Genomic DNA, 12,055 nt, shown 5'->3' with positions numbered 1-12,055 from the left:
TGAGCAAAATATTGCACTAAAAGCACTTTTCTTTAGAACTTTTCCTGAGAAGAGAAGAAAACTCTTGGCCAAGCCTGGATTCTGGCATTGCCATCCACATCACCAAGGGATGTGGCAGTGGCTGAGCTCCCTGCTGACACTACAAGACCTTCATGTTGGCAGGGAGAATTTTGCCTGCTCGATGCTTCCAAGGGCAGGAAATTGCAAGGCTGGGGCAGCCCTGGCCACTCAGTCCAGTCTGGGAAGTTGGGTTCATCAAGCAAAGGTAAACTGCACATTCCACACTCAGTTGGATGAGTTACAGATGGAAGATTTACAGTAATTTTCTTGGCTTGGCACCCCTCAGGCCCTCACCAGAGTATTATTTTAAACAGCATTGTTAATATTAATTTATTTGTCAGTATCCTGTATCCACACATGCCTTTTGTGCTCTGCAGTGTGATGGAAGTGGAGGCTGTGGGTACTTTTAGCAGTGTTTGCAGCAGCCCTGAGGACAGCCTCGAAGGCATCCTGGGGCATATGGGAACCACAGAAACACTGAGAGGTGAAAATTAACCCAGAGTCTAAACTGACACTGAATGTTGGGGGAAAGCAGTGACTGGGTGTGTCTGCTGAAAAAACAACCAAGAAAAAAAGGAATCTGGTCAAAGCCCAACACTTAGTACAGGTCACTTACAAAATGCTGCTCCTTACCTTCCTGTTGGCCTGGTTCCATTCAGTGGAGACAGGAATATCCTTTACTGGTGTGTGCACACAGCATCCAGCTCAGTTACCATGCAGTCCCTGATGGAGAATTGCTGGTGCTTATACACACACATACAGATGTACACACACATATATATATATATATATATATTTATATATATGTATATTTAATGTGTAGCCTGTATTTGAAATCTCACCTACGTCCACACCAAGCCAATTTATGGGTAGATGATGGAAGGTCATAATTAGAATTAATTAATCCAGTGGGAAATCCACTCCCAAGCAGCTCTCAGCAAAAGGCAGATTGGCAATGTAAGGAGGATAAGCTGTACTTCTAAGGCTCTTCTTAGATATTCTTGTCACTTCCAATATCCCCTGGGGTGTGAATGGCTTTAATCTCCCATCCTGGGAGCCACCCATTTTTTACTGGTGCGCACTCCCTGTGGGGAGCTGAAGCTGAAGACAAAGTCTGACACCTCAAAGATGCTGGTGAAATACAGAGCCGGATCATCCTTGCAGTCTGCTTCCCCAGATCTCTCCAAACAACCCAAATGGAAATAAAAATTTCCATGCAAGCCAAGCCCAGCCCCTGACATGTACGTTGAAGCAGAGTTGCTGTTTCTGAAGAGTTTGATGAGGAAACAGAGCCATGAGTGACTCTGTGACTCACCTGCTTGGCAGCAGGGCAAGGCTCTGGAGCCTGGTGCCACCATTCACTGGACCTTGTCACCTCCTCCATGGAGAGCTGCTGTGCAGGATTTTGGAGAAGGAAACAGATCCTTCATCTCTCCCAGACCTTTCCAATGTTTTGTTGTAAGCTAAACAGAAACTTTCACAGGGTTTTGTTTTTTTTTACAAAGCAAATAGATTTTTTCTTCAATAATCCCATTTTGTGGTGTTTACAGCACCTGTCCTGAAGGGATGAGAAGCAAAAAGAAGGGTGCATTAAGGAGCTGCTACTGCTCAGTGCTGGCACCTCAGTGCTGCCAACAGTTTGAGTCATGGAGCAACCAACTGTACATGGCCCAGCACAAAGACATGACAGAAATCAGCTTTTGCACAAAGGTGTTTCTAATCAAAACAATGTCAATAATAAAAATAGGAATATTTTAAATAGAGGAAATCAGAGTTTGCACAGAAAATTTGGACACCAGAGGATAAAAGGAAAGCCCATTCCATCAGAGAAGATAAAATTAGCTGTGGTCTAAATTTCATCGCGGTATCTCATGAGCCTTTGGTGTTCTTCAAATGTCCCACACGTATATTAGTTTTATACCCACTTGAGAATGAAGTCATTTTCACATAGGATTTTTAATGCTTAATTATTCTTCTTTGTTCTTCTCTCTGTCACTATTGGAGTTCTAAGTTGTTTAGTTGCTCGGTGATTTGAGTTTTTCTGAAGAGAGGTTTCCCGAAGAGGGAGCTCAAAGGTGTTGAAGAAAGAAGTTCCACCAGCACAAATGGGGATTTGCATCAGAGGGCATCAGGGCCAGCTGGACAGGCACAATCTTCCTGGGAAAAAAAATCAGTGCTCAGTAAATCCCAAATTCCAAATCACAGGTATTAAAACCTGTGTCTTTTCTTTTCTAGTTACGTTTTTATTGGCAGCAGCCTTGTGCCTGTGCACACCCTGGGACACTAACATCCTTTTTTTTATCAGTCAGCCAACACAGAATCTTCCCTCTGAAATGCAAGGTCAACAGTAAGAAAGCCCAGACTGGCTGTATTTATCTCCATCAAGTTTCTCTAGAAAACACATGTGATTTATCCTCATTTGTCTCAAGCTGGTAAAAATTTTAGGTCTAAAGTCCTTGGGAAAGCCCACAAATCCATGAACACTCCAGCAATGCATGCCTACCAAAAATCGTGTGTTTCTTAATCTCACTCCCTTATTCACTCCCTTTTCTCACTCCCTTTCTCCCTTTTAAATTTTATGTTTTTAAATGAGAGAAAATCCCAGAGACAACATCTGTGTAAAATGAAGATCAGAATGTATTTATAGAACTTAAGGGCATTTTCCTAGCAGGTTGTAATTATCCTTAAAAAGATCATAAACCCCCCAGGAAGCCCAGATATAAATATGCACTACTGAAGAATTAAAAGCATATTAAGGTAATAAACACAGAAGTATCCAGTGACCTGATCTGGCTTCCATCAGAATAAATGAAGAACACTATTGCTGTCAACGGGACACAGATCCTGATTTGGCCATAGGCTGGGAGGGGTGGAGGGACAGTTGTTGATGTCATTGATCATGGGAAATTGATCACAGTTCAACTCAGGTGATAAAAGTTGATATCATTTCCTTGGGTCCTGCACTGTCTTTCCATACAATTTTAGCAATGGCACATCTTTCCTTTTTCTTGAAGTATTTAATGCATTTGTTGGTGTTAACATGTCGAGAGACTTTTTAAGGAAATTTTCACCTGGCCAAAAAGTTTTCTTAAAGAGCAATTGCAGTTGCATTCCCCAACAATTGTTTCTCTGCTGAAAAAGTCAAGCAATCTTTGAAAACCACAGACCATCTAGAATCTCCCATCAAAATGCATTTGAAAATGGCATCAGCAGTTTAGGACACAAACCCAGGAACCTGCCAAAGAAATGCAAGATTTTAGTCTGGAAGTGATTCACGGGGCACCATGGCCAAGGGTGCTGGGCAACCCCTTCTTCCCAAATGGGTGTTGGAGGAGGCCAGGAGCTGGCCTGGCTTTCAGCCAGTGGATGTCAAAATCCTTCAGGAGCCTTCTGCTTGTCAAACTGAGCTAAAAAGGTGCATCTCTCAAAAAGTCTAGGTTAGTAGAATTGGGATGGAAAAGGTGATTTCCAAGAAAAGGCTCCCAGACATTGCTGAAACATCCTGAAGGCTTAAATCATGGTCAGACCTTCTGGTAAATAACTTGGGCATTTTTCCAGTGAGCCACAAAACCAGGGATGGCAATTTTTTCCCAGATATTTCCTTTTGTTTGTTTTTGTCTTAATTGCATGTTAAAAATTAAGTCTAGCTGGAACCCACGATCTGATCTCGTAGATCTGTCTGGGGAAGCATCACCTCATGGGCTGTAGGAGTCCCTGCCACTCCTGCTGCAATGGCTTTGGTGAAAAGAGGTGATTTGGAAAGGAAACGCTCCAGAGAAATTAAGCCCTTTTATACAGGTAATCAACTGAAGTGAGTGAAAGGGCTTTTCCTCCCGAGAGCTCCTCGCCCTAGTGGAAGTGATTCTATAGATGCTATTTTGAAAGCATGTCATATCCATTGTGTTTTGAAACATTTAATTATTTGTGACTCCCTTCAGCGTGGGAGCCTTTCCTCAGCAGTGCTAGGTGGGGTAATGTGCTCATAATCATCTCCTGAACATCACGTGGAGTCTGGTGCTGTGGGATGGGAATCAGGGACAGGAGGGTCTTTGGGGGTGCCTGGGGTCCAACACGGATCTGTGCTCATGGAATTCAGCTCATGGCATGCAGGTATGCCTGCTTTTGTACAAGGTTTTTCAATGTGCAACCATCCCCCTTCATTTGCATTTACTTTGAAAACAGATGACTTTGGTATTTAGAGATTTCTATTCACTTTTACTGGAAAAAAGCACTCGTAAATGTTTAGGGTGATCTGGAAATGTTACACAGCTGTATCTAAGGCACTATCAAACATATCCTTAGAGCAGATGGCCCATAAAAATATGCATGTGCTTGGAATATTTGGATACACCATCCCTAGAAAACGTTCTAGAAACCAAGACAGAAATTAGAAAGCCTTAACTCTGAAAATTTGGATTATTACAAGAAAGCAACTGTTCTCCATATTTTAACTACAATAACATCCAATTTTGTCAAATACCTTTGTGCATTGAACAGAAAAACAGGCAGACTTGGGTTTTGCCCCACCAGCTGCACACAAGGGATGCTTTAGGGACAGCCACTCCCTTAAGAGAAAACCACAAACTAGTTCTTACTGTTAATTTCCCTACGTGTATAAACATTTCCTAGTGTTTAAGTAAAGTCAGCTCTTAGTTTTGTGCAGAATGGGGGTTAACTCCCTGGAGAAGGGCAGGGAGACCCAGCAAGTGTCTGGAAGGAACTGACCTTTGGTACCTGTGAGTGCAGCAGGGAGGCAGCCACTCCTGCCAGCTGGGGTGATAATCCCCTGTGCCTCTGGTAAGTGATAGCTGATAAGTCTGCACGGAATTACTCAGTGATGTTTATTTATCAACTGGGGCTCTCTTCACCACTAAGTTACTCAGAGTCAATTTTTTGGGGGGTAGGGAAACTCAGTTTAGATTGCTCATAGGTGAGGTTATGAATTTCTGCTGGCTTCCTCTGGACAGGTATGTGGGCAGATGTGTTGGAGGACATCTCTAAATGTTTGCAGTAGATGTTTTTTGGAGAAAGACAAGGTAAAAATCCACAAAAACTTCAGCATTCCTAGAATACCTTTCACAGATGCTAAATGCCCTTGTTTTTGTTCAGACTGAAGAAAGAGGCAGTATCTGGTTTTCTCATGGCTGCTGAGATGCTGGCAATGCTCTCTGGGGCCGTGGGGAGGAGACCCATGACTTTTGTGCTCCCTGTCCATGTCCCAGGCATCCCAGCTTTGTGAGTTACAGCTGTCTCCAGCAGAAGACAGGAGCAGGGCTCTGCAGTTGGGACACTCTGCTCTCCTCAGTTTTGAGCAGGATTTGTACCAAAAAGACATGGGCTGGGAGTCTGCATTGCCATAGAAAACCTCCAGGGCAGCCAACTGTTCTTCTGTGTGCAGAGCTTACCTGGATCCCCTCTGCTCTTGGTCCGTCATTCAGGCAGACTTAAGCTGTACTTGGATGCCCTTTCTCAGGACAGGCACACCCAGAGATTTATTTTGTGCTGCAGAATTTGGAGTGAGGCTCTTCTGGACATTTTGGATCCAGTGTGCTTGGACACCCTCCATAAGCTTGATAAAATATTTAATTACCTGTATAACACACATAGTTAAGGTTATAGGGACACTCATGTCCCGCTGGCGTTGAAGGATCAATGCTTTGAACACTGAATGCTTTGAACAATGATTCTGTGCAATGTTTTCAAACACACCTCAAATGGACAATTTGCCATGGCTTTGTAGTACTTTGTGACCCAGCAACATGCTTCAAGTAAATCTGCTCACTTCTTGCTTCCTGGACACGCAAAAGCCAGTGCAGCATGCAATGGAAAGCCCTGTAAAGAAATAAAAAAGAAATCATAAGTGATGACATGTGATAAGAAGGCATGGCAGCCCAGCCAGGGCTGTGTTTCTTCAGCAAAGTCTTTTTTCTGTCTGCTAATTTACAGCTCTCTTCTCAAAAGTCTTGTGTCACTGGGCTGAGGTGGCCTAACAGAGTTGGGAAGAGCTTCCTCAGGCAGAGGAAGGATGTATTACCTTCCGTCCTGAGATAGGAAAGCAAAAAAATCTCTTGCTGTTGACAGAGGACAGGCAATGTCCCCCAAAGTTGCTGTCCACAGTAATGTATTCCATCATTTAGACATCGGAATGGACTGTCCAGGGGGTGGTGAAGTCACCATCCCTGGAGTTGTTTATGGATAGAGACGGGACATGGCACTCAGTACCATGGTCAGTTGACATGGTGTGTTCAGTCATGGGTTGGACTCAATGATCTCTGAGGTCTTTTCCAGCCTAACTGATCCTGTGATTCTGTCATCATTTCTGGTAAAAGTGGGGATGTGGGATGTGCTCGTGGGACCTTGAGGGCAGAAAAGGCCCTGCTGTAGAGGAGGGCTGGGTAAATGGGGCTGTGAGATGGTCCCTTGTGCCAGGGGTCAGGGGTGTGTGAGTAGCTTCAGGCACAGTGGAGCGAGTAAGGATGGAGTAGGCAGGGCAGACACCAAACCCATCCCCTGAGGTAACGTGGAGAGCTCTAGCTTGAGTAGCATCCGTGCTACTAATGTCATGTTAGAGGTAGTTTTGAGTGGAAATGGAACTGCTTTAACTGAGTCCCCAGGCAAAGAGAAAAGCCAAGAGAAAAGCCAAGAGAAAAGCCAAGAAAAGCCAAGATTTTCATGGAGACCTGTTGTTTCTGACCCTTGCACTCATGGAAGGATGAGTGTGGGTATCGAAGGACAGGCAGAGGATCAGCAGTGTGCAGTCAGTTGGCACAGCTCTGAGGTAAGCTGGGATAGGATCCATCAATCCACAACCCTACTGATGCTGGGGAGACATGTACCAGCTTAAACCCATCCCAGCCTCCATCACTGCTGAGACAGTGCAGGCAAAAGCCAGGGATTCCAGCTGAAACCTAAGCAGGAGCCTAGGTTAACTGTAACTCGAAGTCATGGCCAGATGGTTACCATCCAGCAGAGGAATAATGAAGGTATTAAGGTTAATTTAACAGGCTTAAGTCTATAGGTGGTCTTAGAGGGCTGCAGCCAAGTAGCTGAAACCTACCACCCCTTCCTAGGCCTGGGAGCGTGCAAGCAGCAGCAGTGGATGGAGGCTCCTGGTGCAGGTTTAGCATGTGGAGGATGTGGAGGATTTCCCCAGGGAGCATGGGGGAGGCTGAAGAGCTGCCTTCCTGAGCAGAGACTGCTGGCAGAAGAGGACAGAGGAGTTTGAGAAATTCTGAGGTTTTAGCATGGAAATCTGTCAAGCATAGAAATTGTCCACGGATTAGAAAAATTTATCTACTGTCATGTATAAGACTGGTTAAAAATTTCCAGAGGGGTTTCCCTTTATCAGTGCTATTTCCTGTGCTCCAGTCACAGCCTGTCCCCTGACAGGCATATTGCTGCTTTAAAATTATAACTTAAATAGAGCAGTGAGAAGAACTGGCTGTTTTATTCTGAGCACCAGGGAGTAGCAACCCTTTTGACTCACCTGTTCCCAGGGATGGAGAAAGAGGTTCAGGAAGGCCAGGGTGTCACCCCCAGCGAAGAGGTGGCCTAGCTGGGGTCAGTGGGGAGTGTCATCCCTTATCTGGGAACTGATGGCTCCAGGGATACAGTTACTCTGCCCAGAGCTGTATCCCATGGGAATCCCAGCATGCCAGCACTTCATCTCAGCCCTCTTTCCCTCAGGGAAACTCCACAGTGGACTCTCCAGTGCTGAGACCTCCTGACAGGGGTGAGGCCCAAGAGAGGGTGTTCATCTCCAGCCTGGCCTCCTCAGCCCTTCACCCCAAGCCCAAGAGCACAGGCAGCTGCTTTTCGGTGCTGGCAATGGTGCCTGTTGAGTCTTAGCCCAGATGTGGCCGCTGGGTCTGAACACTTAAACCTTCACCAGCACAAGAGACTATCAAACTCAATTTTATTTCATATTTTCTTTCCTTTGCTGACTACTCTGTCACCCATATGAGTTCCTCCCAGGTCCTCTGCCCAGCCAGGCTTTCCTAGCAGTATCCAGCATCCCTTGCAGGCAGCCCTTCATTAGGAGAGCTCCTGTGCCTGAGGAAGAGGTGGGAAAGGATGATCAAAGCACATGGGCTCCTCCTCAGTCCTTTTTGCTTCCTGAGTTTATCCAGTCAACATTTAAAAGCATTTGAGTCCATCCTGCAGAGCAAGGGAGGGAAAGGGCCCTTTGTTTGCTTGTTGCTAAAGCACCTTACTTCTAATTAACAGAGTAATTTAATTAACATTAGGCAGAATCAGCCTGGTTTTGTTCCCTTAGGGGATAAGGGGAGGATAGCAGGCAAGGCAAACAGGTAACATCCTCTTCTGACACTAATTCTCCAGGGCACAGTCCTGATTTCTGAAGGCTGCTCCAGGCTATCTTCTGCAGACGCTTTGAATCTAAGGAAGAAATAAAAACAGAGTGTGAATAAAGTTCACATTTCGGGAGGAAGGTTGGTTTTGACTGACTATTTGTTTCCTCAAACGGTGGCGGGGAGTTGGGGGGATTTTCTGAGAGATCACAAACAACTTTGGGACAGCTTAAGGCAGAACCTGGAAAAACAAACTCTATGATTTTTTTTTTTCTTTCAGCTGAAAATGATGTGTACAGTATTATCCTTCTCTACCATGCTGAGATTCTCATTATTCAGAGGAACAAGCACTTGCTGCTGCAGATTTCATGTGCATGGATCAGAAAAGTGTTAATGGACAGCTACTGGTACCATCCAGGCCTCCAGCCAGACCTAGGTACAGCAGTTTTGTAATATGGCTATGCAAAGCATGGTAAGTTTATAATATATCCACAGCAGTGAATCCATTGCCTTTACTAAATGTGGGTTTGTCAGATTTTTGGCGTTGCAGAGAGCATCTCTGTGAAGCACAGGGCCAGAAGTATTTGGGTAAGGCACAGAGAAATGAAACATTTGCTAGGTAGCCTCCGCCTGGCTGCATGGACACCTCGCCTGGCTGCAGTTTGTGCTCTCCTCTCCTCCCCAGCAGGCTGGGGATTGTGCTTCCTCTAGGTTTCGTTAAATCTACTGCTTAAATCAGCTCTTCTGATTTTTTTTTTGTAATGTGTTGCTACTGATTGTTGTTGACAGGGAGAGAAAAAATGCCCTTCTCTGAATGCCACACCAGCGCAAAGCATCCTGTCTTTACTATTTTCAATTAATATTGAGACTGAATAGTGCAGCCTTGGCACAGTCTAAATTGAGAACAAGGCGAATTAGACGAGAGATTACACATTTTTGGCATTCTGGCATTAACTAAAATAATTTAAGCTTTGTCTTTGGTGGTGGTCTTAAAGCAAGTGGAATGCGAAGGTGGAATTCAGGACCGGCTCCGGAATACCCTGGTGTGAATTTCTTTCTTTAGAAGAGAGTGTTTAATTCCACATATTAACATGTTGGGCTATTTTACTAAAAGTGAAGTTACGCTGATTAGTTACACTACAGAAGCTAAAGTATGTACATCTGCTTGAAGCAGGCATTTAATGGCAGGAAAAATGGCTAACTTTGCTCATGTAACGTTTCACTTTAAGGATCTTTAAGAGATACACATAACTGACACTACAGCTGGGAGAGGGTTTTTTTATTGTTATTATTTATTTTTATTTTCTTTTAAATAAGCAGAATTCAAGTCGTTTATTTTTTGAGTTACTTCCCCTCCCTCCGATTACAAGAATTTCACCTCTTTACTTATTACAAGAATTTAATCTCCTTCCTTGCCAAAATGAACCCTCTTTCCCCTAAAATAAAACTGGGATGAATGGAACTAGAAAGGTAAATTCTTAAACTTTCTTTAAAATGTGCCATTACACAACAAACTTCCTGGTATTGATTAAGCCCAGGTGGTCTGCTCACCCAGCAAACAGATATTTTACAAAGCTTTATTACACCTCATTAGAATTCAGTCCTTTAGAAGATTTCTAATTATATTGTCTAATAAAACTAAACCTTCGAAGCTATTTGCATATTATATGAAGAAATCTCATACAACAAACTCACAGTGGATTCAATTAACATAATAGCTAATTATATATCCCATCAGCCTTTAGAGTAGCTCAGCATTCATGTTGCTCCTGTTTTAGCCTAGAGCAAAGGAGGTTTGAATTTTCACTTCTAAATATTGACTTTTAACTAATATCAAAAATGATTTGAACACTTTTGTGGATGAAAAGATAATGATTAAACTACATGAAACATTTTAAAATACTTATTTCCAAGTCATTGAAACAATTCCTATTTAAACCTAAACCTTCCCGTATTATCCATTCCAAGTCTGTCCATATTTTATTTAAAAATGACCAGATATGTGTAATTATTTTGACAAATGTTGGATTGACAGTTCGATTATTTTGAAACTGCCTCCTTCCTGCAGTTACACTTTGTATATTTTTCATTGCACTTTGTAATGCAATTGTATTCTTGGCCAGTTGTGGTATCTATCAAGCAAGAAATTTAGGACTAGATTAACAGAGACATAGTAATGAACAGGCATTTGAGCACCCTATAATTGACTGTTATTAAGGTGTTGTCACAGTAGTCTGTAATGAATTCTCTTGTTTTCTTTTGAAATTGGATGAGATATTCCGCAAAAAAAAAAAAAAAGGAAAAAAAACCCACAAAAACAAATGCAAAAGTTTCCTCCAACATTCAAAAAAATGCCCCAAAGAAACAAAGCCTTTTTTTTTTCTTTTTAAAGATTTCAAATGATTTGAAGGTGCTTCCAATTTTGAAACACTCAGTAGAAAAATCAGGGAGGGAAGGAGCAAATTTTGTGACTTATGTGAAAACTTAAAAAAAAAAAATTGTGTGTTCATCAATCTCCTTGCCAAATGCAATGAAAAATCATATTTATATGTTTTGCACAAGATAGAAGATAAAGTTTGTTGCTGAGTACATGGTTTTCTCCCATTACAATGATGGCTGCCTTTTCATTCATATTTTAATGAGGTTAGTATCTCTGAGACAGCTTTTTCGGGGTGGAGGCCCATGTCTCCGGTACAATTACAATAGGAGTTGCTTTATTGACAAGTACTATTCAAAATCTTCACAGTATAGAAAGAAAGGCTTTAGTTTTCCACCACTTGTCCAAATACTTATTCCTCTCTTACTATTAAAACACTTGCAGAAAGAGCACTCTCAACTGCCTGGAGCCCTGTACACCGGGCAGAGCACAGCTCAGCAAAAAAAAAAAAAAATACTTCCCTTAAATTCGAGTTCCATTGACGTCTGCAAAAATGTCCCTCGGTAAAACCCAACGAATAGACAGCAGAAACTAATAGATAGTCTTGGCAGCTTCTGCATCCATGGGTTTACAAGAAACAAGCTCAGATAAATGGTAGTTCCTACCCAAACTGTGAACCTGATTCCAAAGATATGAGTTACACAGAGATTACGCATCCAATATATAATTTATTAAAGAGAAACAAAAAAACATAAATCCAGCTCTTGGCAGGTTAATCTCTTGTGCTTTTTTTCATCTTCTCTGTCTATGCTATCTCTCAAATACTTTTCATGACTGTGGCAAGGGAACACAGCCCAAATCTAAATATGATACTAAATAAAAGGCTGAGCCACATCACAGAAGTGCTAGTACATGTATAAAACTTACTTTTGGTGTATCCAAAAGAAAGTTCACGCAGCAAAATCCTTTCTGTAAATTTGTGGGGGTCATCACATGAATTTTGAGGGTTCATTACTTCTTTCTGATATTGGATACATTTTCTTCCAGCTCAGTCCCTGGCTGTGGTGCACATGATAACATTCAGGAGAAGGGAGTGCCCTGTGTTTGGGCAGGGTACCCTATGGCATCCACAGGCTTTGGCTCAGCCACACTCACACATTCCTGCCCAGCCAGGAAGCCACAGGAAAGTGCTGCAGGTGACATGACTACACACTTGAATATTGGTTGGAGTATAACCATAGGAAAACCAATTTTTTCAAAATTTGCAGAGTAAAACCCTTCTGCTGCAGAGACTGAATCTCTCTGTGTG

Source organism: Motacilla alba, chromosome 2 (genome assembly GCF_015832195.1).
Source record: "Motacilla alba alba isolate MOTALB_02 chromosome 2, Motacilla_alba_V1.0_pri, whole genome shotgun sequence".
Classification (NCBI taxonomy): domain Eukaryota; kingdom Metazoa; phylum Chordata; class Aves; order Passeriformes; family Motacillidae; genus Motacilla; species Motacilla alba.
The sequence above is the reverse complement of the archived record's forward strand: the minus strand, read 5'-3'. Positions refer to the sequence as shown.